Here is a 23023-nt window from a genome sequence, read left to right as displayed (position 1 = left end):
TGTCCATTCAGAACGATGCGTATAGAAATCTCGTATTTTGGTGAGATAAAAACACAGGTACGGACTACACACTATTTACGGCCGGTTGTTAAATTAAGACCTCACCTTAACTCCCATTCCTACGAATATTTTATAAGGTTTGGACGGGATCGATTGTTAAACTGTCAAGTTACAAGTTTAAAGCAGCGGGGCGTGCAGAAATGTGTAAGAACTCACCGGCGTAGAAACGCTTCCTTTCTGAAGACGACGCTGTGAAATGTCCCTTTTACATTCCCGACGTAACTCTAATTATGATTTGTGGCGCGGACGCGTTCGGACCGGGACGGAGCACTGCGCGCGAGCGTGGCGGAGAGCGCAAGACCCCACCGGAGGGAGACGGAGCGTCACCGGCACGTGTTGCCAGATCCGCTCGTTCTGCGTCCCTTTAGGTTGGTCTGGTTTCAGGGTTCAAAGAACACCGTTCATATGTAAACATTATGGTTCTCTCTGAACGAATAGGTTGTCGTCCCCAAATATGGCTGTTTGTACGCGCGCAGACAAAAAGAACATTTTTTAAAAATATTTTAATTAAGATGGAGACTCCGCGAGATCTCTTGCGAGATTTGGCAACAGCGCACATCCCATGTCTGTGGCCGGTGGTCCGAGCTGGACGAGCCGCTATAATGACCGAGAGTTTGGAAGAAAACCTGGTAAAAAGTACATCGTGCGGCGTGGTTAATTCAATTCTAGCCGTCATTGATATTTTATTGCTTTTGACCCATTTTGACAAGCACCTCGCACCCGCACAACGGGCAAAATCCGTGCCACTCTATCGAGGGCATTTGTGTCATATGTGCGTTTTCAAGGTTTTATTTTCTCTGTTAGTCCCCATTTTCAGTAACGTTTTGCGCGTGCATGATGCTGTGAACAGCTCTTTGCCCAAATGTTAGCATTAGACATTGATCGTGAGGCATGGTCTTTTATCTTTGTCTAATAGTGTCTGGGTCTTTTGGCCTGGACGATTTGTCATGACTATTTCCCTGGGAACAAACTCACCAGGGTCCCTACCTGCACACTCCAGGTAATAAGCCTGTGCTCCCCAAGCACAAAGCAAAGGGCACCCATAACAACACATCATTACTTGGTTTATATCATCCATATTGTATTCCCCTTTTACCTCACTTTAAGTAATTACCGTTCATGCTTTGTGTCCATTTGGGTCTGTTAGGTCTGTTTCGTTTGGTAACAGATAATTGACAGCCAGGGCATAGGATCTGCAGTCTTTGTTGCGTGAGAAAGGTTTGGCTGTCATTACACTATCGCACAGAACTGAGGGAGCCCATGACTCAAACCCTGACCCGACTTGGCTGTCCGACCCACAGGTTACGGATCATACCAATCTGTCAAGTGGTAATATAAGATTGGCAGCTGTAAATTTTGGGGGCCGGCAGCCACCAGTGTGAACGTGCACAAATTCTTCAGAGCAGCACCCGAACCGACAGGAGAAGTTATGTTCAAGGATTACCACTTTAGTGACCTTTTCCGTGTTCTTGTGGCTGCTTACACATTTACTCAACCCATAAAACCACGTGACGTGGTGAACAAACCTTACTTCAAACGCATGAGGACGAACCAGGCATTAAATAACTTTCTGGTCACCAGTCCAGTGCAAAAAGATGTGGAGTCGAGTTTGATCCTTGTTAATTTGCCTTGATGAAAACGTAGTATAAACACAGTGTTGCTCTTTAATGGAAATTGACTGAATATGCTATTAATTCATGCATTTAATATGCTAATATGATGGTAATTAATTGATTGTCGTACTGCTTTAACAATTATTATATACCATGTACACATTTAGTCACTGCAAACCCGCTTGCCTACCTGAGGCGTGTAACCCAAGTAAAATAATCATATTGTGCCTTTATTGAAGCCTGTCTTGCCATTCACATCCTACACATTTCTTTATGTCCTGGGTGGGTCTTTAATTATAGAGATAAGGTCCAAAGTAGATGCGCTTCCATCACCTGACCCACTATTGCTGCCTAGCTTGATGGGACGCATGGCCCTAGAGCCCACGGCGCATGTAACAGCAGCTATAATCAAAATGGCTGAAAGGTAATCCTCTGCCTCTCTCAGCCCAGACTATTATGGTGCTTAGAAAAAACATGGGGGATGTTAAAAAACAAAATTTTTCCAATTGTTAGCTGGTGTAACAGGCAATTTAGCCCCTCTTTCTGTCTGGCTCTCCCTCTCTCTGAATTTCTTTTCCTGATTGAGCAACACTTGTATGTGCGTTTTTGTGTGTGTGTGTGTGTGTGTGTGTGTGTGTGTGTGTGCATGCACATTAATGTAACTTCATTGGGAAAAATGAATAATTCTAATTAGATTTTGTCCCATTAGGTATCCTGACATTTCAACAAGCATTATCTCTCTCTTTTCTCTTCAGCCCCTCTTAGTCATGAAACACCACCAAGCCAGGTAGATGTTTTTCTTCTCTAAGCCCTGCCTTTTGTTAAATTCCTTAATGAAACCATAAATTAGAGCGGATGAACAACAGGAGTGAAATCTGGTCTTCCCCTTACAATGCTGTGCAGCTTTGTCTGCTTGGCAATCTTACATGGGCTGGAGTTGCTCATTTAACCAAACCAGTCATGCATTTGAATTGAATTTGGCTAGCCAGGAAGCCCTAGAGAGGCTTTTCAGTCTTCCCATAAACTCTTTTTTTTCTATTGAAAATGTTTACAAAAATGAGGGACTGAATGTCAGCCAATATATTTCCACTGAATTTAGATTAATTTTCCATGTAGAACAGGGGTCACTAACCCTGATCCTGGAGGGCACCAGTCCTGAACATTTTTGTATTTACCATCTTTTAGCACACCTGATTCCACTTCTGTTGAATTCAGCTTTTTGGCTGACAGAAGATGATGCAAGTGGAACTAGTAATGGAATGGCAATGAGATGCACCACACAGAAATGACAGACAGTGATGATGTTATCAGTGGCAATGCAAATGATTTTTGCCACAGATTGCCACAGATCCACATTTTCTTTAAATCTGTGATCTTTCCATCAAAGCATTTCTGAACATAGGACCATTGTATGGATTGGATGTCATGTCAAGACTTCCAGGAAGGAAGTTTATGGAAATCACAAATGTTTACAAATAAAGGGAATGTTAATAAATTATTTCAAATACTTTGGCAATATCATCATGATATGGCATTCAGTATGATAAGACTGATTAAATTTTAGTGTAATTATGGTGTGAACCAACAGAAAGCAAATATTCCAGGTGAGATGTATCGGTTTGTCCCTCAACAGGAAAATCATTGGTTGTGTGTCCTGACTATAGTTCCTGCTAAAGCAGTTGTAGAAATTTGCAAAGCCACAGAGAATATTGGAAACACAGGAATGTAATGTCTGTTGTATAAAATGAACTTTTCTCCAGTTTGATAGTTGGTTCTGGAGGAGTCTCTGAAGTAAATTATGCACAAATGTGATGTGAGTCTCTGTGTCTGGCGAGATGCCACCCAGGTATACGAGCATTTATCGGTTGAGCAGATCTCGGGGTTCATCATTCAGCATAGATGCTGCTGGACAGTTAGACAGGCCGAAGAGCATCACGAGGTACTCATAGCGACTGGTAGGTGTGATGAAGCCTTTTTTCCCATTTATCCATCTCCCTGAAGTGCTCCAGGGGGTATGTATTGCTTAAGTCCAGCTTGGTGTATATCTTTGTGCCACTGTTCGAAAGCAGTGTTCCGTAATTAATGCAGGGGTGGAGTTCTCCATCTTTCTTCCCCACAAAAAAGAATGGGTCAGTGGCTGGAGAGGTGGATGGCCAAATAATGCCTCTGCCATTCCCATGGCTGCATATTCAGGTCGGGACAGGGAGTACAGACGACCCCAGTGGGGTCGTAGGGACAGTAAGGGGGAGTTCAGCAGCCCGGTCTTTGTCGAAGAATGTTTCCAGGACGTGGTAATAGGCTGGGACTTGGACGAGCCAGGAGGAGATGTAGGCGTGGATCGGTTAGTCATGGGCATGGCTTTGTTTCTGCGGGGCGTGGCTTGGTCCTGGTGGCATGATTTGGGCATGGTTGGTCGCAGGGACCAGGGCTTGGGAGCACTGCCCAATATTTCATGGGCGCTTCCCGGAACACGGGAAGGCGTTACCAGGCGTGACAGGTGCTGCGGACATTGTTCACCCCATTGCAGGATCACACTGGTGGTCCACTGGATATGTCAGGGGGTTGTGGGGAGTGACTGTTATAAAAAAAAAGGTCAGTGCTGATGCAGAGCTGGAGGGGTTTGGTCTGGAAATACATGAGCCCTAGTGGGAGACCGTCCAGCCCCATTTGAGCTCGTGGGGTTCACAGCAGGTGAAGGGAAGGCGCAGGTGGGTGGGTAGATCAAGGTCTATCAAGTTCATGGCCGCTCCTGAATCCACCATGGCCTGTCCATGGTATTGATCAGGAAGAAGTGATGTCCAGATGAGACTAACTGGCAGTGTTCGACATGTGGTACTGCATGTAGCATGTTCAGGACTCACTGGGCTGGTGTGAGGAGGCACATCAGCCGTGGGCTAGGGGTTAGATCAACGATGAGAGAATCGGGCTCAGTAGTTATCTTGACCGCCACAGTAAAAGTACAGGTCCTGGTCCACCTGCCGTTGTTTCTCCCACCTCGGGTGTGGCCAGGGCTATTCTGTTTGCTGTTCCAGTTACTGGCTGGGTTTGCTTGGTGTGAACTTGGGCTGTCCCACTGTGCCTGGTAATGGGGAGCTCATACTGTCAGAACGTGAGACAGACAACGCAGGACCAGGACCAGGACCAGGACCCTGAAGGTGGTGGACTGCACGTTGGCGGTAGGAGCAGCACTCCAAATTAAGTCAGAGTTCAGGTTTACCATGTCAAGCAGTGGGGACCTCAGGAAGAGTAGGTCAGCAGCGGCAAGGAGGAACAGGTCAGCAAGTAATCCAGGGACCGGCAACAACGAGAGAATACAGAACCGGCAAGGAAAAAAGAAAGTCATCAAGAACGTGGAGGCCGAAAGGAAGCTTGGTCAGTCCGTAAAAATGCTTGCAGCACTGGAGAAAACACACACAATGAGCTTGCAGTTAGTGTTGGGGCCACTAGACGTTTACATGTCACGCTGACTTCTTCTGCATGTCCTTCTGGGTCGGCGGCCCTGTTAGAAGCCACGCACCCTCTGCTGGCCTGGGGATCGAGTGGTGGTTGTGAAATGTAGTGCAATATATAGTGATTCAACTTCATTTCAGTTGGTCAGCTGGGCAGGTTAACACCACAGAATTTGGTCCAAAACCCCTGGTCATAACACAGGTCAAACCTTCATCTGAACCTGAACACGTTCCCTCAAACGAAACTTTATGCACTCTGATGTCTCTATGGCGCTGCACACCAGCACATTGTCTGAGACATCAAGGACATTGGTCTTCAGGCTTTTAAATGCTGAATGCATACACATTTGACCCAATCTGCAGTGAACCTTGTAATTTACTAAATGGAAGGATTTTTCTCATGAGTTGGTTATGGTTCACTTCTACTCCTTAGAAAATGGATGCATGAAATAAACAAGCTGCCCTCAATATTCTAAAGTGCATAAACAGTCTCTGTCAGTTTCATGTAAATTAATGTTCACTTTCTCCACCTACGGGCTGTAAAAGCAGAAGCTGAAGAGAAATTTTTCACAGCACATGCAAATGTCAAAAATAGGGCAATATAGTAGTGGATTGAACATTTTTGAGACACTTGGGGGCTGTTTGCCAGAGGTGTGTGGAAGCCATGTTTCAGACATGCATTCAATTTCACTGCTCAGAATGGAATTACCAAAACAAAAGATAACAACAAAAGAGTAATGAAAAAATAAATTAAGCTGCAAAATGGAAATGAGGGGTTACACAGAAACTAAAAAAACGTCCTACAGAAGCTGATCTGAAGTGAAAGCATCCAAATTTAGCACCTGAAGCCCCAGGCAGGGAGGGTATGAGCTTGTCTTAGAAGGCGTGATTGCACATTTATTCATTCATTATGCAGTTATAAAGCATCAAGCCATGTTTTTGCAGTGTCATAAGTAATCTGATGTCAAACTGACTAGCTGCTTTCTAGCTATTATTTTAGATCCATTTTGCATGCATGTTGCACGTCATGGTACATGGTCAGTATCTGTGCTTTCAGGGTTTTAAAGCAAGGTTCTGAAGACAACTGTCCTAAATTAATTTTGAATAAGATTCAAGCATTGAAAACGGACTGAATGCTCTGCTGAACACTCAAGATTCATTTTGTGCCCATTTATATATGGGCAGAAAGCATTGTTTGCTAAATGTTTTATTCTCCAGGTGAAAATCGGATTAAATTACCCATATTATTAAATCCTCCAAGCAATGGTTAATTCTGCAGGGAGAGTAAATCCTTTATCATTTTTGAATTATTGTTTTGTCCGTCTTTACTCAGAAATAAACTTGTTCAGGATGTGGAGCCATGTGTTTCCTTTAGGCTGTTTCCATACATAGCACAATCCAGAATTCTGACTCAGTTTTGCCGATGAAAAATATCTAAAATGGCAAAATTGCTATAAAAAAATAAACAGTGAAGGAAGTGGATTTTCCTCAGATTTTCACGTAAATCTTGAAAACACCCCAAGGGGTCTTTTCCTGTCAGTATAAGGGCAATACTATGACCTTGCAAGTCCCTGCAATCTACCTCCTGTGTCGCTGAAGGTTATTTATTACTGCAGCTATCTCCAAGATTTTACAAACATGTGCTTTGAAGGACAACCACACTAAGGTCAAGCGTCTATAAACATCAGCACCAGACACCAGCGCCGCATGAAGATGTCATCCTGCCCTGTCAAAGAACCACTGGTGGTTGAAAGTCTGCCCTTGTGTCTTCACAATCTGTGTGCTCTAAAACTGGAACACCCAAGAATGCAACCACACCTATCCATGTTAATTTCTCATGCAATGTCTGCGTAAAAAACACTGTATTTAAACTGGACATGCAGAGGTATAGCACAATAGAGATTAGAAGAATGAACAGTTACTAATTTATTAACACCGGTAGATTGCTATTGCAGTTACATGTAAATATTGCATGTAAAAATGGCACCAATGCACAGAATAAGGGTACAGAACCTAAATTAAAAAAAGAGAGGGGAAAAGAGAGAGAAACGCAGAGAGCCAAGCTACCTGGAGAGAGACAGGGAAGAAAAGACCCCATATGGAAAGAAGAGTTGCCACAGACCAGTCAGATTGTCCTTTGATGTTTCTGCCTTATCCAAACAGATACAATAAAAATGTGGTCATCCCATCCCAACAAGACTTTCCTGCCATGGCACCTCAGGCCATTTGCTGGCCATTTGGCACCCTGGTGACACCTTTTGCTTGTTTGTGGGAGGCTGCAGCTTGATAAAGATGCAAAGCGGTGGTCTTCATCAAAGCATAAAATGCCATGGACCTGGAATTTCCCATCTCTGTCTTTATCCATCACACACATTTCTTTTTCTCTCTATGCCTTGTTTTTCTCTGAATTATGAAGTCCATGCCCATCTATAAAAATTTCTACCTTGTACTGAACAGGGCAGATTTTTAAAACTAGTTTTATCATAGCTCATGCTGATCTTTACAGACAAACAAACTGTGTCAGACACACTTTTGGATTGTAAAGCCTTTGGAAAGCAGGATTAACATTTTAATAACTAAAAAAACTGCAAATGGTGACAGTTTACACAGTCGAATTCCTTTCAGAAAAAGTCAGTTCCTGAAAATGGTTTATATGGAATAATCCTTTTAGGAAGAAGCTAAAACACTGAGGTGTTAGAATACTTGGATGCACAGTAAAGAATATTTGGAGGTTTTCATCATATCATGGTTCATCGATCTGGAAGATATTTAATCTGTAGAACATGAACATGATAAATATTAATGCATGCATCCACAAAATGGTGTTTTAAATGTGCATCTAAATACATCTAAATACACATCCATGTAAAAAATGTGACTAATTTGATGGTATAAATAGCACAGAAAATCCATCATATGGTAACTATTTGCAAGCGTGCCATTTCCCTGAAGAATCAAGGTTAAATTGGATTACATGTGCTGGTGTTTATCATGGGAGAAGTAAAAATTAAAATTTATGCCAGTAGGCCATATTTATTTGCAGGTGAAAAGCTCCTACTCTTCTGGGTAAAATCAATGGGCCTCTGTTTTTTATAGTGGTAAATTTGCAGCTACTCCATCTTGATTTTTTCCAGAAAAGCTTTCTTAAAGCTGGACAATACTTCTTAGCAGCGGGTCTGTAGGATTTCAACAAAAAAAAAAAAAACACATTTCCAAACTGTTCTATTGTTTGCCTGAGATCTGAAGTCATTTGAGGGGAAAAATAGGTTATTTGATCAAAAATCTATTAAAATTGTTTGCAGATTAACCCATATTTTTTAAAGATTTGCGTCCATTACATGGAACATTGAGATAGTGGAGTGGAGTGAGTAGAGGAAACATGCAGTTGTAAGGAATAAATTGTTGGATAACTTGCATGATATACATAAAGTTGCTAAGTCTGTATTCCTAGACCCTAACACTGACACTTTATCAGGAACGCCAGTAATGATTTTCTCCCATATCAGTTTAAATATAGACCCTTTAAATGGGTGACACTTATAAAAGTTCATCTAGAATTCATGTAATTCATGTAGAATTCATAACTCATGCATGACCTACATTGGAATATTGAATTTAATCTATTATCCATTTGAGAAATACTTACATCACACAAATCTGATAGTTGCTTAAATTATCATTCCCATACCAATGTGTTAAACTCATTTTTAATTTTTTTCGATAAAAAAGCCACACTGTTACAACCCTCACCTGTAAGTCAGCACAATCCCATGCCTCACATAGCACTCTTTTTTGAGAAGATAAAAACCTAATTGTAGTCTCCAATTAAACTCTCAAACCTTCAACTGGCATGCACACAAAATGTTCAGAATTATGCGGTTGTGTGACTCTTCGGTGCCCTGGTATCACTTCTTATGAGTGCATGGGTCCTGTAATTTGTTGTTCATTGCTGAATGTTGTTGTTGCTTATTCATTGTGTGCCTGCAAGCATGTTTCTGTTTCTGTTCTGTTTCTTTTCAACGGCCACCACTCCATTATTAAACACCTCATTTGCATGTCACTCACCTCCGTGTGGCATGATCGGTAGAAGTGTGTGATGAATGTTTTATTATAAAGATCCTTTAATCTATACAATTAAGAAATCTTAAGAACACTTTATGTAAGGTTATAAAATAAAAAAACATTTTAATGTCAGCTTTCTGTGGATAATGCAATTTGTGTTTCTGATAATCAAAATACATTGTAATTTATAACTTGTAGGCAGCAGAATGTGCTCTGCAGCATCCTTCTGCGTGACCAGTTGGCAGTGGGTCAGAAATGGTGTGGGGTGGCATTTCTTCGGGGGGGCCGCACAGCCCTCCATGTGCTCGCCAGAGGTAGCCTGACTGCCATTAGGTACAGAGACGAGATCCTCAGACTCATTGTGAGACCATATGCTGGTGTGATTGGCTCTGGGTTCCTCCTAATGCTACATAATGTTAGACCTGGAGTGCTGGAGTGTCTCAGCAGTTCCTGCAAGATGACAGCATTGGTGCTATGGACTGGCCCACCCGTACCCCAGATCTGAATCCAACTGAGCACATCTGGGACATCATGTCTCGCTCCATCCACCAATGCCACGTTGCACCACAGACTGTCCAGGAGTTGGCGAATGCTTTAGTTCAGGTCTGGGAGGGGATCCCTCAGGAGACAATTCACCTCATTTTAAGGACATTACATCAAAGTTGGATCAGCCTGTAGTGGGTTTTTCCATTTTCATTTAGAGTGTGACTCAAAATCCAGACCTCCATGGAGTCATACATTTGATTTTCATTGATAACTTTTGTGTAATTTTGTTGTCAGCACATTCAACTATGTTTGAACAAATTATTTAATTTGAATATTTCATTCATTCACATCTATGTCAGAGTCTTATTTTGTGTTCCCTTTATTGTTTGAGCAGTGTACTTACAAACATGTATTTAAAAAACATAAATCCATCGTTGTTGTCTTCGGTGCAGTAAGCTGATTATCCAGGACTTAAAAAAAATCTCATGCCAACCGATTGCCCCTGACTCTAATTTTTGGATTACTTTACTTTACTTGGCAGACACTTTTATCCAAAGCGACTTATAATGGATTGCCCTTGTCTTGTCTGATTCTAACTTGATTCTCATGTTGCTGTGGCCATTTCTCTGTCTCCGCCTCCGATACACCAGTGCTTGCTGTTGCCAACCGCCTCCAATCAACTATTGTCACCTTCTCCTACATCTATGCCAAAGTAGACCCAGGCTCCAAAATCTTTTTCTTTCTCTTAAGTGCAATATAACACTATCCTTATTATTGAAAACATAAAAATTACAGGGCACAAAGAATCTCTTAAACGTGGGTTACACATGCGAACCAAAACAGCAACACATGAACAACAAGACTGGAGACACTGCTGGAGCTTATAGACATGGGAAAATGGTAACTGGGTGCAATGGACATCAAGAATAAGTGGCCCCCGTGTCATCGGTTTTGACCTTATTTTCATTAAAACTTCACTATGTTTACATTTACATTTACAGCATTTATCAGACGCCCTTATCCAGAGCGCCTTACAATCAGTAGTTACAGGGACAGTCTCCCTGGAGCAACTCAGGGTTAAGTGTCTTGCTCAGAGACACAATGGAAGTAAGTGGGATTCGAACCCGGGTCTTCTGGTTCATAGGCGAGTGTGTTACCCACTAGGCTACTACCACCCTATGTCATGCAACTATGGACTCATTTTCCATGGCATGATATTAATGTGCATTTTGGAAGACAAGATGCAAACAATAAGCAAATATAGGATTAACACATCACACTGAGAGTGTCAAGTGCTACCGGAACTAGAAAGAACATGAAGACTTCTGTTAAAAATGCAATGGATAAATAAAATTACTTTAAAAAACCTAAGAAGAGGCAAGCAAATATAATGTGTGAATAGTAAGGATGCTTTTCTCAACATGATTTTAATCCAGCATATAGATTGTCACCAATTTCATCTCCTACCAAAACTTTTCCCAAATAACCAAATATGAAACAGGACATGCTTAGAGGCTAAATATTATATGCCATAATGACATAATAGGGTGGTAGTAGCCTAGTGGGTAAGACACTTGCCTGTGAACCAGAAGACCCAGGTTCAATCCCCACTACAACCATTGTGTTCCTGAGCAAGACACTTAACCCTGAGTGTCTCCAGGGAGACTGTCCCTGTAACCACTGATTGTAAGTCGCTTTGGATAAGGGTGTCAGATAAATGCTGTAAATGTCCTGGTTTGTTGCACGTGTTGTGTGCCCATTTGTGTTTAGTCTTTGTCAGATCATTGAATGTTCGTCTACATTTACCATGGTCCTGTATGGCGTGTTTTTGTAAAAGTCCAGTCGTGTCATGTTGCGTGTTTTGAGTCTTTACATCCTGCCACTGTAACATAAATGAGGTTAATCAAAATACTGGGCACAGCCTGGTTAGGCATCATCAATTTACGCCCCTGGTGCCCCAACTGCCAGCATTCACTATTTCAGCATCTCTGCTGTGAACTGTGACTTCCTCAACACACCCCACAGACATTTAAGGATAAACAGATCAGGAGTGTGACTCCTATGTCCTATGGTGCTGTAGGTGGATTTCATATCCTGGACTGACCTTTGCCCTGGAGGTGGAGCTAGGAGATGAAACAGAATATTTGATTGGGGATTGAAATCAGTTTAGAAGTCTGCAGTTGCTGCAAAATATGGAGATGCTGGCAGTGTCATGGAGCATTTGTCAGTCCATCATCCTGTTACAGGCATGACATGCTCACAAATAAATAAAAGTAATTCCTTATGATGTTTACTCACAGAAACAGTTCATGACTATTTGTGAAGGATAGCTACGTTTTTAAACATTGTGCTGTTGTACATCCTCACATTTGGTTTCTTTCCATATTCTAGTGGAATCCTGCCAGCATTTGGAAGGTGAAACTGGCATTTTAGGACACCCACCGTCCCAGACACAATGTACAACTCTTCATAAGCATAATAACATCACGAACTGGAGAGGCGTGTCTCATCCCCTGTCCTTCACAGACACATCAAGGTTAGAAGGCCTCGGTGTTAGGTAGTACAATTCAAGTTCCACACAAGCTTTGCTCATCACAAAAAGCAAAGGGCCCTTTTTGCTTTACTTTCAAAGAACGGCTCTAGCCTTTGATGTGAAGAGAGCCCTTCATCAGGAGACGTGCTGTAGTGACCCCAGCAAAACTTCTTCCCAACCTCGAGTGATTTCGAGGCAGCCAATGAGAGAGCCATTATTGTCACCTTGAGGGTGACAGCAATTTTGCAGCAGGCGAGGTGAACCAGTGAGAGGCCAGAGAAGGGATGGGGATGAATGCCTGTGGTGCAGATGAGAGATACAGTAGAGAGAGAGAGAGCGAGAGAGGAACAGTAAATAACAAAAAAAAGGTGACGCTTAATGAAAATTAATGAAGCAAAAAGAGGAACCAATACAATTGCATAAACCTCTGAGCGGAAATCTCCAAATTTTGACATTACACAGACAAGGTAACCAATGGGGACACACCCTCACACTTACCAAACTGAACTATATGATAGTTACGCAGTCCCTTGTCAGTGAAGAACAGATAATGGCAATATAATGGAGCAATTAAAGCAAAACATTTTTCTGAGTTGGACAAAAAAATCTGTAGGCAAAGAACTTTTGCTTTCAAGTAGGCCAGTGCATTATCTCAGAGTGCTCCCGCAGGCAGAGCATAGTGCTCTGGCAGAAATGAGAAGCTGTCAGGGAAGGAGAAAGAGAAACCTGCTTTCCTTCAGAATATACAGTGCAGATACCATGTCTTGGATTTTTTTTGTGTGGTGGTTGCCCTCATTTATATGGTTCCTTGTCAGAGACACAGTTGCAGGGACAGGGAATAAATAAAAAAACATAGATGTGGACAAAAAAATCTGAACAGTGGAAGAATCAGATGCTGATGAAATGTGTTTAAAACACATGAAGAGATGTATGAATTTGCACTGTTGAAAAGCACTGCAGATTGTACTAAAGCTTCATCTTAAAGACAAATGATGTGTAGTTATTATTTTTTTTAATTGTACATGAAAAATCCACCGTTGCTCTGTGTTTGCAGAATACCCAGTGTTTTTTTTCATATTAGGAACAATTTGTGAACTATTTGAACAGATCTTTTTAATGGATGTTATAATGGTGGAACGCATCATGGCAATTTTGAGAACCATAGCTGTAAAATACATGAATTGTTATATATTGTTGCAGAGATTACTGTATGTATCAATTCCCCAAATGCTTAATGTTAGAATCCAATCTACATTTAGATGCTCTCACTTTGCCGCATCTCTACTATCCAATTATTCAGTCAAACTTGAGGCAAACATTTGTAATCATGCTTTCTGACTGATCACAAATGAGTCACAGTCACTCTTACACTCTTACAATGTGTGTGAACATTGCTTGATATCTATTCGTTTGGTAGACTTAGTAAAAAAGCATGAAGCTCTACAGAAAATGCAGGTTTTGAAGATAAAAAGAGAAAAGAGAGATAGAGAGAAGATGTGGACACCCTGTGAAAGACCAGACAACAGGAGACAAAATCCTGAAGCCCCACATTTCACCCTGGTTTGACACAGTATAGCAGGACTGCAGCCTTTAGTCATGGCAATAATGGTTTACTGATGAAACTAGCTGAAATCGTATTGTCAGTCAAGTGGGGAAAGAGAAGTGGAGGCAGGGAGCAAGGGAGGAGTCAGAAAGACTCCTCCCTGTATGGTCTGTGAGACCATACAGACTAACAGCAGCAGATCAGGAAATGCATCAGAAGGAAGTATTTCTCAAGAACATACAAAGGCTTCTTTATCTTGAAAGAAATATCAACATCATTTTATGACACACCCATGGAAAACTTACTGAAGGATAATCCAGTCAAAATAAAGACCAGTCGTAATACCTTCATTGGTGCTGCTGGGGTGGTCAACAGAATTCAACCTTCCTTTTTCAAGACTAGTTAAAAGTCTTATTACATAATATTGTAATGGACATTAATCTAACAATGTAACTTTTTTGTCCACAGCCATGGCTAAAAGTTATGAAAGACACAAATGCTGGTTTTCACAAAGTTTGCAGCTTCAGTTTTTTTCAGATCTTTCTGCCAGATATTGAAGCATAATTACAAGCATTTTATAAGTTTGAAATGGTTTTATTTAACATTACATTAAGTTTATGTAAAGAGTCAGTGTTTGAAGTGTTTTGTTTGTCCACCGACCTCTTGACTGGATTATCAACTGGATTAATGTCTGGGGAGTTTCCTGGCCATGGACCCAACATTTCAATGTTTTGTTCCCCAAGCCACTTAGTTCTCACTTTGGCCTTATGGCACGGTGCTCGATCATGCTGGAAAAGGCATTATTCTTCTTCTATGCAATAATTTTTTTTCCAGATGCCCCAAACAATTGTAAAGGTGCTTCATCATAGAAAATGACTTTAACCCAGTCCTCAGCAGTCCAATCCCTGTATATTTTGCAGAATATCAGTCTGTCCTTGACGTTTTTCTTGCACAGAAGTGGTTTCTTTGCTGCCCTTCTTGACACATGGCCATCTTTCAAAAGTCTTTGCCTCATTGTGCATGTAGATGCCCTCACACCTGCCTGCTGCCATTCCAGAGCAAGCGCTGCACTGGTGGCACCCCGATCCCATCATCTTTAGGAGACTGCCTCTGACTTTCTTGGGGGCTCTGAAGCCTTCTTCACAACACTTGAACTTCTCTCCTTAAAGTCTTTGATGATTTAGGTTCAATCCTCACATGTTTTCTTGTGGGTAACTATGGTTAACACAGGAAGAACAATGATGTCAAGCATTTTTAAAGCATCCGGTCTCCTGTTCTAACTCAATCAGCACGAGAGAGTGATCTCAATCCTTGTGCTTGTCAAAATGTAGTGGAAATGTTTTGGGGGGATTAAGTAGATTTTCATGGCAAAGAGAGACTTTGCAATTCATCTGTTCACTCTTCATAACATTGTGGAGTATATGCAAATTGCCATATTTAAATGGAAGCAGCAAACTTTGTGAAAACCAATATTTGTGTCATTCTCACATCTTTTGGCCACAACTGTAGACCGTAGACACCATTAGTGTTACACCATTAATATAGTACAATGGAATGTACATAATAAATAATGGTTATTAAACATGATTGAAATAGATTGTTTGTGCATGATAAAATTCAGCATTTGTACATGTGGAAGCACGTGCAACTGTAGGATTACATATGAAAGTCGTGAATTAACTATTTGTTTTGGTGAAAATATGATGAAAAAAACTGTAGGAGCACTGATGCTGGCTATCTGTGAGTGATTTACCCCGAGCCTCACCTACTATTTCCTGTCCGCCATGAAGCCAGCGATCCAAGGTAAATTGACAGGAGATACATTAAGCTGGGAGGTAGACTATGATTTCTGTTTTGCCACATTCATGTCACTTGGCCTTTTGCTTTGTGTCCACCAGCCCACATATAAAGATGAGCTTTTCTGTAATTAGTCCCGTTTTTATTCTCACCAGACATCAAGAGGGCAGAAGTCACATCATGTAGCTACCCTCAGTCATTTTGAAGCATCAATGAAAATGGATGTTATTACTGCCAGCATAATTATACAAATCTGCAAATAACAGCAGTCATCGTGAAAAACAGAGATTCACATTCAAGGGAGCTGTTTAACTTATTCTGCACAAAAAAGGTCACATATTACTGTGAGTATTAAAAATTATGTGAGTATTAAAAATGAGATAACTGTATATTCCTTTCAAAATTTTCCATGAGCTAAAATCTTTATGGCCAGGGGTATCTCACTGTGTACATTCTGAAGGAGTAGAAAGGCCCTTAAAGGAAGCTGTTTGGAGGTTTGATTTTACAGTAATATGTAAAATCAAACCTCTTAACACAACGACAGGCACTTGATCAGCAGGCTAACAGCTAAGCATAGCCATAAAGAGCTATTTGTGCCACCTCAGAGTATGTTTATTTCAAAGTAATGACCAGCGGGGTGAAAACAGCTGCTTGCTCTCATATCTTGTTGGCTATTTTTGGGGTATGGTGTGTGTGTGTGTGTGTGTGTGTGTGTGTGTGGATGACAGCCACAGCCCTGCCTACCCCTATTCTTTTCTATGCTGTCACGTGTGGGGTCCTAAGTGCACGAGAAGCAAATGAGACCTATGCGCACAATGCTTGGACTGCTCTTCAGCATGCCCTCAGCAATGGCCAGCTGCATTAAACCACCACTCCAAAGATCAACGACTGCACAATGCTCAACCTGCTTAAGGGCCCCTTGGAGGTGTTTGTTTGATCACCAGTATTCCACTTCATTTAAAACCAGGCAATTTCAGAATTTGGGAATTTTTTGGATATGTAAAACTTAATGCCCTCTACAAACACTGTATGGGTATATGTTGTTAGATGACAACATGTGCACATATTGTAATCTTATCTTAATTAATGAATTCTGAAAGCAGCATAATAACAGAAGCAATGATCATTAGTTTGATTTATTATTATTGTTTTTTGTCTTTACATTAATGCTGATTAATTAAAGAGCAAATGTCACAAAGTGTGGTAAACCCAACTGCGGCAAGGCGCAAAAGAGTGGGTGAGTTTTGTGTTTCCTCTGCAAATGCAAGGCAGCCATAATTCAAACAACCAACGCTGTTTACATTCACCTGCTTGACCAACGCGCTGGGTAGGTACAAATCCAGAGAAGGGACAAAGGACAGCGAGGACAGAAGGCTCGATCGTACTTTGTGAGATGTGTTGGAGTCAACTTCTGAAATTGACACAACAATGACTTCTGCCTGACCTTGACTAAAATCCTGAGAATCACCTAGTTCTGCCTTCTCCGCTGTCCCATGACCAGCGTCATGTTACAGGATTCCCCACCAACTGCAGGGCCAACTGCAGACAGCCCCAGACTGGAGGAGGAGCACCAAAAAAACTAGGCGATCAGGGACAGATCAAGGATGACGCAGACTGCTGCACCCGGCTGCTGACAATGCTAGAAACAACCCCCCCAGATGATGACGTCAATGTTGAGCAGCGTAATGTCAGCTGGCAGAGATGATGGCAATGAGTAACTACGCCTAGGGCCAGGTGTGATGAGGGACTGGTAAGGATGCAGAGGTGGGGTCCTTGGCCTTGGCATACACAGCCCTTTCTTCCACATGGGATTGGTTATTTGGATAAGGCATACGAAATCCCCCAGTTCAAAACTACCAGACAACACATGTTCAGCATGTCCAAGCACCCCGTGGGGATGGTCATGGGCACGGGATCAGACACCTGGTAGGCACGGATCTTCATCTCCACAGTTCAATAGAGTGACAAGAATTTGACTAGGAGTCAAGATGGGAGATGGGTCAGCACTGGAGGTGTCTGGGGATTGAAAGGAGGGTTTCATGGTCAGTCCAGACAAGGAAAAGGGTGTTACAGCCCTGAAGTAAGTGCCACTGTTCATCCAAAGCCCATTTGATGGCCAGCAGCTCACGGTGCTCCATCCCATAATGTTGCTGTGTCTGACTGAACTTTCTAGAGAAATAATAGCATGGGCAGTGGTGGCCTAGCGGTTAAGGAAGGTTGCTGGTTCGAATCCCAATCCGCCAAGGTACTACTGAGCAAAGCACCGTCCCCACACACTGCTCCCCGGGTGCCTGTCATGGCTGCCCACTGCTCACTCAGGGTGATGGGATAAATGCAGAGGGCAAATTTCACTGTGTGCATCGTGTGCTGTGCTGCTGTGTATCACATGTGACAATCACGTCACTTCACTTTTTTTTTTTTTTTTTTATGGATGGCATTTCTGGTCAGGATCTCCCTGTGACAGGATCAAAGAATGTGAGTGGTGGTGAATCAATGACATAGAGAGGAGAAGGCTTGTCTGTCATGTGAAAAGAGTGAAGTGATTATGTGTGATGTACTGTACTTTAGCCACGGATTGAGCAGCAATAAAAATGAGCAAACTCAAGAAACTGTTACAGATGTTTGAGCATCCAGATTCTTGGGCTCCATGGCCACACCCTGGGCCAATATTGTAAAACCCAAGAGTGAGGTGGAGAACTTATGAAAAATGCAATTCTCCAACTTACAGTACAGGCAGTGGGCTGAACATGAGTTTCCACAGAAGGTGACTAGATGAGAATATCGTCATGGTAGGCATATATTCACAATCTCAAAATGTCCTTTCAAGCATCATTGTTGAAAATGGTGGGTGTGTTGCAGAGACAGAGGGGGATCACGAGGTGTTCATAGAGACCGTGGGAGTCACGAAAGTGGTTTTCCACTTGTCTACGTAAAAAGAGAGCTGTGCCGCTTTCTAGGAAAGAAAGTGAAAGTGATTGTCATTGTGAACGGGATTTGAACCTGCAACCTTCTGATTATGCATAACCACTTCCTTAACCGCTAGGCAACCACTGTCCTAGGTGAAGCAAACAATGGAGCTGATGAGCAATGTAATGGTCTCAAGGTGAGTGTGCATGCGCAAACGAATGGGGGCGGACTGGAAATAAACTGGGCCAGAGACAGACTGACCATTTACATAACGTAACGGTGTACGGTGTAATTTACATTACATAACATAACTGTTATGAGCTGTGGTTCCCCAGGCATCTAGCAAACTCACGATACAGAAAGTTGCTGCAGAATCTTCAAAGGCCATGGTCTTCTCCTGTTGGGACCCCCATTTCAGGATAATGGGCGCAGTGAGACAGGAAGTAGCAGTCACAGATGCGGTGGTGAGGGGTCACTCTGCATGCATGGCACTTAGCAGTCAGACCTTGCATACACTGCCAAAGATGTGTAACCTCCTGTGATAGGCAGTCAATGATTGCTGACTGCCGAGAAACCACAGAGAGTTGCGAATATGACTGGGCTCAATTGGGATTCAGTCATTCTGTCACGTCTGAAAAACAGACTGACCAGGTCAGACTTACCAGACAGACCAGAATCATGTAAGATTGTCACTTTAAGAGAACTAAGCAGTTACCATTTTTAAAAGGTCCCCTCGCAAAAAAATTACTTTGTGAGATTATTTAACATTAATATGAGTTCCCCTAGCTTGTCTATTGTCCTGCAGTGGTTAGAAATGGCAATAGGTGTAAAGAGTGTTTTGGTTATTCCGCTCTGCCATTCAGAGAGTGGCAGCTCGGACGGCTGGATCTGAAATGTTGTCTTGAACTCAGGTCACATTTCATAACAAACTAGAGGCAAAAATCTTTGTGTGTTACAGTATTTCAAAGTAAAAAAATGTAATATGATTTGTGGATTTGTGGTGGTTCATTGCTGCTTGTAAAAAATTGTAGGTGAACAAATGAAATGGACTGGAAACATGAAAAAAATCATGAAAGAAATATGAACCATACAAAATATACATACAGTGTATAATTAAGAACTTATACAATATACAATATACAATATACAATATACAATATACAATATACAATATACTGAACCAGATTTGTGTTCTAGCTTGTCAGAAAATGGCAGAGCAGCTGAAATATAAAAGTAAGCTGGAAATGTCTCGCAACCTAAATTGCATGTGCTTGTTCAAATGTAAGGGAAAGTGCAATGCATGCACTAATTATGTCACCATGGTCCATTAAAAACTGCACTCCTTACACAAGTTGGTATGTATTACCCATAACTCACACTCAAACAAATGAGTCTATTGATGAATCCCCTGCAGTCAATTTTAATTCTAGTTAATGGAACTGGAGAGTTGGGCTGCAGCTGCACACTCGAGTGCCGAGAGGCTGATTTTTTTTCCTGCACAGCAAGCACTGTCTGACAAACACTGTCTTAACATTAATAACAGGGCTGTAATGTGATTACCTGTCAGAATTTTTCTACACCGCCCGGTGGAAGCAACATAACAGTTCATATTAAAAACTCTCTTAGCTTATTTCTAATATCTATGTATATAATACATTACCATCTAATTACAGATTAAACACTGTTATGTATCTCTGTTAGACTTTCTCTTACCCATCATAATATTATCAGGGCCTAATTTGCAGCTATAAATTAAATAATTCAACATATGACCTATAAATTTGATGTAGTGCTGCATAGATGTCTTCAAGATGAACTGAGCGGTGCTGAACAGGTTCCTCTTCCCGTAGAGATGTCCGCTGTGCCCACTGTGTTGTCACCTCTTTGTTTCTTCAGCCAGCTGTATAGTATAAATTAAACAGAAACTTTAGAAATTGTATTTAACATATTGTTCATTTTTCTTATACTGGAATCACACAAGCTTTTGGTGAAATGCAGGTCTGTGTAGTTGTTTTCCTTCTGCTACACTAGCTTTCACTTCTTTCTTTGACCTGCAGTAATAGTAGTGTTGTTGTGGCCTCAGTTTCATCTTGGTCTCAATGCTATTTGGTCTTGGTCTTGATGGAATAGTGAAAAAAATAGAAGCACATCCTCACAGAACCGTGTCATTATACATTATGTGCCTAAATTCAAATGCAACCTGTCAGATATACATATATATATATAAATGAAGTGATTGTCATTGTGATACACAGCACAGCACACGGTGACACAACCGAATGTGTCCTCTGCTTTTAATCCATCACTCTTGGTGAGCAGTGGGCAACTAAGACAGGCCACTGGGGAGTGTGTGGGACGATATTTTGCTCAGTGGCACCTTGGCAGATCGGGATTCGAACCAGCAACCTTCTGATTACGGGGCCGCTTCCTTAACCACTAAGCCAACACTGCCCCAGATGCCTCTATTTTAAAAATGTTACACTGTATACATTTTCTTCATGGACATTGCAGCACGTCACAGTTCACACACATCATACAGATTTCATCATAGCAAAGTGGCAAAGAAATGTCCAGAAATGTCCGTAAAGTCCATTTTGACATGGCAAAAGTATATATTTATTTTTGCATGTGTGGTTTCTATTGCCCATCTGTGTAACCACCTTGACAGAGACAGCTGATATGAGTCTGGCTGATTAGAATCCTGTCTCTATGTGCAAGAGCAGCAATACTTTTATTGTATGACATTCCAAAATGAAAAACCTTGATTAGTTCATGGTACTTTGGGGGCTCTGTATACTACCCTTGGTTAAGTTTGTAGGCCAGCACTGTCTCACTAATGTTAATTTGATGAACTCCCCCAAAGAAAATTTGAGAGCCAAATGAAAATGAGAGCCAAATGTTCATTCTCTTCAATTCAAAGGATCATTACATGGGCATATTCATAGTTGTCATGGCCAATACACCTCCAGCCCACCAGAGAGCACCATAGCAGCTGGGGAGACAGCGACCCGGAAACGGAAGTGAGATCTGGCAGTGCCGAGTATAAAAGCCTGGTGACCCCGAGGAAACGCTGCCCGCTCTTTGTTGAATTTATTCCCAGAGACGCTAGCCTTCTTTACCCACGCCCAACTGATTGTAACCTTTGACCACGACCTTTGCCTGTCCCTGACCTCGAGCCTTGCCTGGCCTTTTTGCTACGACAATCACCTGACGGATTTTGCCTTGTGACCATGACCTTCACCTGCCATTGACCTTGAGTTTGCCTTCCCCTTTTGCTAAGACGATCTCCCATGTCACCCCACCTTCCTGCCAAAATTATTATATAGAGTTATTATGTAGAGTTTAATTACACTATTCAGATTTATATATTTAGTTTTTACAATTGTAATGATCTTATTCTATATTCTTATGTTATTGTACTGTCTTGTGTCACCACACAAACAATTTCCTCCAGGAAATTTTTTTCTTATTTTGATTCTCTTTCCCTTGACAAGGTCTGATAAAATGCTTATATGAGAGGATTGCTGAGAATATTATTTTATCATTTCCATCAGGCCTTGTAACTATGACAAGTCTGGGAGATTTTAAATGAGAGTCAAATGGAAAATAAAGTTGAAAAGAAAACATGAATTACATTTAACATGTAATGATATTTTACAGCAAAGCCTTTTTCTCTATAGTAGATCTGAGTGATGTGATGCGATTCTAGCCCTAGTCTGTTTTCGCGCTTGGTCTTGGTCTCGACCAGCCTTGGTCTTGTTCTCGCCATAGTATGTCTTGGTCTCGGTCTTGGCCTTGGTACACTCTGGTTTTTGGTCTTGGTTTAAGCAGTCTTGACTACAACACTAAATCATAGTAATACTTCATATTGATTTTGCATCGCTTCAGATCTAAAGTCCATTAGAGACACATCTGTGAAGGTGTTCAAAGGGTGGGAAGGGTGGGCAGCTGTCTGTTCCGTGCATCACAGCACAAGCTTCAACCTTATCTGAATGACTTTTAAATCCTCTTTCGGCACTCATCTCCCCACCATGAATCAGATGAAGGTAATCACTGAGATCAGAGATGCAGGCCCCCACCATGAGGACTCTGAAAATTGATATATTATCTTATGAAAATGGACTGGGTCAGTGTCTCAGACAGATGGATACCACAGGTCCAAAGTGTTTTTATTGAAGCAATTGAAGCAAATGGAGAAATATGCAGGTTACAGCAGAAAAAACATAAGCTGAAAAAACAAAGATAAGCTGATACAACCTGTCCTGGAAGCAGGCAAATGAAAATTCATCCTGTAATCAAAATGAGATCATGAGGCCTGCTGTAAAATAACAACACTTTGACCATTTTTAAGGCCACATTTACATATAAAGTGCCCCCTATTGTTTAGCCTTTAAGAAGTAACTAATCCTGAATGCTAATACACCTGGTCAAAAATCCTTGCAATGCAGACAGACTACAGTAATTTGTCATCTACAGTTAATGGCGAATGACCATCCAAGACCGCAAACACACAAGGCACTATAAAGTGTTTTGTGTCGTTTTAGTGTTTCAATTCCCTGGAACACATAATGTC

This window comes from Denticeps clupeoides, chromosome 1, assembly GCF_900700375.1.
Source record: "Denticeps clupeoides chromosome 1, fDenClu1.1, whole genome shotgun sequence".
In the NCBI taxonomy this organism is placed as follows: Eukaryota; Metazoa; Chordata; class Actinopteri; order Clupeiformes; family Denticipitidae; genus Denticeps; species Denticeps clupeoides.
Note: the sequence above shows the minus strand (reverse complement) of the source record.